This window comes from Teleopsis dalmanni, chromosome 1, assembly GCF_002237135.1.
Source record: "Teleopsis dalmanni isolate 2A chromosome 1, ASM223713v2, whole genome shotgun sequence".
NCBI lineage: Eukaryota > Metazoa > Arthropoda > Insecta > Diptera > Diopsidae > Teleopsis > Teleopsis dalmanni.
Genome location: NC_051846.1, coordinates 1,345,969 through 1,350,459, shown reverse-complemented (window position 1 = coordinate 1,350,459; position 4,491 = coordinate 1,345,969).

Genomic DNA, 4,491 nt, shown 5'->3' with positions numbered 1-4,491 from the left:
TTAATGGCGCAATCATACCTCGTTGTCTAATGCTTTTCAGTTGTGTCAGTAAATTCCCACAAAAGGCAATAACATTTATGTTAAACGTTTTGCTTGCGGTAGCAAATAATAGTAACAACAACAACAATCTTAGCATTTAGTAGCAATTGTAACAACGGCATAACGGATTTCCCTACATTGTTAAGAAACAAAAAAAAGAAAAATATCAAAAAAATGAAAAAAAGCTTTCTTGAATAAAATCTCAGTGGCGGCTGCCTGACGATATTGTGATATTGTCGTTGACAATGAACAACGTCTTCAGCTTAACTATGCGTATCGGTGTCTTATGTATGTGTGTGTGTGTTTGTGTGTAGTGTGTCTAGGTGAAGGCATTCCATCGTCTGGTTTAAGTCTGCTTAAACAATTCATCAACAACATTATCATCATTCGGCATGGCGCTATTGCCACCGCACCAACGTTATCATATATTCCACAACCAGCAAACGTACGAGCATTCATAATTCGACACTCGACAGTCGACACTCGACACTCGACTGTCGAATGACTACTGACGACAAGCAGAACACACAAGAAAATTCAAAGAAAATGAGTTGTGAACTAAAAGCTCCTCAGCGTTGTTATAAAAAATGTATCAAAACAAATATGGCGTGCGTTAGTGCTGCTTTTTTTATTTTGCTTTCATTTGTTTTTGTTTTTGTTTTAATTTTTTTATAACGGCAATTTGTAAGACATTTGTTGTTGTTTGTAATATTTAATCATTTAGCATGTCTGTCCCATTGTCTCGGCTTTGTCTCGTGTCTATTTTGATTTTTGTGACTGCCTGTCACAATTTTTCTACTCTAACGCCTTTGGGGTTTCTTGTCAAATCGTGCGTTGGTCTGTGACTTGCTCTTCAATGAATCAGTTGCTTACCATTGTACATTCTGTCATTCGAAACATCATTTCATCAGTCATTCGTTCATATAAATGTACATAAGTCACACATTTCAAGAATAACAATGCCATTTTTCTATTTTGTTGGACAGTGGGTTTTATATCTTAAGCAAATTATTTTTTTTTTTTTAAACTACAAAGCTATGTATTGCATTTTAAACATCAAGAAATTTAAATATTAATTTTTTTTTGTCGAATGTGAAAAGTAACTATTTATAAGTTAGAAGGGTTCTAACAGTTATGAAAAAACAACAACAAAAAATTTAATTAATTTATTGAAAATTGGCCGACTCATACAATGCTGTTTTGAGTGTTACCAAGTATTCATCCTTTCTTATCTTAGGAAATTTAATTAGTTTACAGTCCGTATGTAATTTTTTGGACTGCAAGCGCTAAGCTTAGAATACTAATCGTGTTTTTCCACAAGTAGCCAAGGCTACGCAAACTTTCAATATTCCAGTTCCAAGTTTTTGTCACTTTATTTGTAAGTGACACTAACCATAGCACTCGCCATGCTTTTTTTTATATTAGGACCAGCTTATAAAGCTTTATTTGGAAACATAAGTTCAACGAAGTTATTTTCGTAGTTACCAATTTTTATATCTTTTATAGAGACATCTATAAGAACTATTTATTTTTACTTACTATATGTAAAACGCTTTTCTTTGGTGCAATCTTTTGAAAATTTTAAGAAATGTTTTTTTTTGAATAAAGGTTGTGTTAAAGGTTGTTAATGGTTGTGGGTAGCCCATAAACTGCATATAGAGCTTTTGGTTCCCAGTGATACATAGGGATGAGCATTAAACTTTACGTAAATCTGGCAAGCAAAAGTCGTCTTAATTGATTTGTTCAATTGACAACTAACAAGTATATTCTCCATAAAGCCCTCCAAGTTTTTATATTTAGGCACAACTTTAGTTCCTTGACTTAAGAAATTTTTGGCAGAATTTGACTTCCTGCATTTTAATTTATGTTTGATCAACTGCACAGAACAGCAGCTATTTTTGAACTAATAGACTGTACTGTGGAAGCTGTACTCTGTACTGTACTTTACTCTGTACTCTGCTTAGACAAAAAAAGATATACAAACAACACTTACAAAGTACATAAGGCTTAGTACACACTCAGATTATTCTTCAAGGTTAAATACTATTAGTGACTTATAACAATTATTCAGAAACATCTCTCATTACACTGATGCCCTTAGAATCCATCCAAATATGTACCTAATAAAGATTAAACCTTATCATACCAACTTCACCATGAAAATAAAGACCATGAAAATTACAGTAAGACAAAATATTTACCTAAAAGAGAAATTAACTTTTACGTTACCAGACACGTCGTCTGCCTGTAACTCCATATGTCGTATTTATCTACCTTCTGATATTTGCAACGACATTGTGCCAAACAGCTACCTTATCACTTGTCTATAGTATGATTTTCCTAATAAAGTTGTGCCAAGTAGCAATACCGACACATTCGTAGACAGAAAGTCTGCCTTTTGGCATTTGGGTGTTTTAGTTCTTCCCCAGTGGCAAATTTTATGCACCAATAACAACGCATTGTCAGTAGGAAATCCCCATTTATTGTCTTGTTTAGGGTCGGTGTTTATGCTCAATGAATTTGTTTCCTTTTTTTTTTTTGGTCTGTTAGTGTACGGAATCGTCATCACCATCGTCACCGTCATCGTCATCCTCAATTGCAAATGAAAAGAAAAATTCCAAAGCATTGACGACGACAACAGCATTTGTTCGGTGTTACTTTTGTGTTGATGGTTGACGGTTGATGCCACGTACCAAAGACCATGTTGCATAGAAGTCAGTAAAAACTGCCATTTAAGAATCACTTAACAATACCGCTAACCATAAAGCAGCATGCCACATGATGCCGATGCCGCACGTTTGAGCTCAGCGCAACTTCTTCCGTCTGACTACTGACTACCACCGTCTACCATTCGCCAACAAAAGAAAGGGTCTCGTGATGTTGTTCGAGCTTTCCTCTGCTTTCTTGCCACAGTTCGCTTCTATTTTGGTTTTTTTATTACACATCCTCTTTATTGTTGTTGTTGTTTTTGAATGTTTTTTGGGTTTTATTTTTTTTATTTTCGCTTAACTTAGCTACCACGTCAGTTACCAGCAGCAAAAGCATTGCAAAACTTGGTTACGAGCACGTGATGTGAGCTGGTAATGTGATCCGGCAGTAGTCACTTGTATGTGACTTGCCATGGAAGTTGTTCTGCTGCCATCTACCATTTTACTACTGCTATGGCAATGCCAGTCGACATTTTGCGGTAAGATTAAGCGCAAATAGTTAGTAAGAAAAACCCACACAGAGAAGCAACAAGCTGACGCCGCTTTGAGGACCAAATGGTGTGCGCTTTGTCAGCTGAAGCGCGCTTTCACGTTTATTTGTACATTGACTTTGACCCCAGTTTTGTTTTGGCGGCGCTTGACTATCTTGACTGTCTTGCCTGTTGACTGTGCCCTGTTCCATGTTCCCTGTTAGTTGGTTGGTAGCTTGCTATTTCCTGCTTACTCACTACTGACATTGACTTTAAGCAAATAATGATAACTGTTACGTTCAAGGACAACCGAGCTGCATGTTGTTCTTACCGGAAAGTTAATAAAACTGCAGGCAACAAATTTTATTAGACTTTTGGCTTGTGTTCCAAATGTACGCTTATCTCAAGTCATGAAACCACATACAGTGCACCACCACAACAGACCTTGTCTTCGTCAGGGAACTGCGATGTTAGTGAAGTAGGTAAGGCATACCTTCACATGAATTGTTTGTGATTCTTAAGTGTTTCAAGTGACTGGAAACCAAGGCAACAACCAAGGCAGAAACTTTCGCTATCGGGAACATTTTTCTTATTTGGAATTTCCGGCAAAGAATTTTTTGCATTCGAATTGCTTGTTTTTCTTTTAATTCGAAAGCCAAACCTATTGACATTATTTCTGGTTGAATTTTTTTTTTGGTTTAAGATTTATTGGGATTTGATGCTGCAATTAGTGATATCAGTGCGTAACGTAGATGTAGGAATTATTAGCATTCGGTGTGAATAGCAGTTGGAATATCTTTACTTAGTTTTATTACAAAAAGATATAAAAAGTAAAAATATCATAGAATCAAATATAGTATAGTATATAGTGGAATATTTACTTTATTTAGCGCGAGTAATGTTAATAAATTATTATTAATAAAGTATTAATATGATAAAGTATTATTAGTAAATAGTATTTATCAATAATACAGCAGGATGTACACCTAATATCAGAAAGTGAGATATAACGAAATATGTACTTAATAGCAAGTACATAAATAACTGAATAAGATTTTCAATAAAATATATACCGGATTTAAAAAAGTCTCGAAAGAGAATCATTTTTATACATTATTGGTCGTATATCTATTTAATTATATTATGCTAAAATATAACTTTTGTTTATCCGCTCCAATTAAAGTTGAAGAATTATATTTGACTAAGATCTTCAAAACAGCACCTATAATAATCAATTGCCGCCGTAAGTCCGCTGGGCAACAGCATTGAATCCC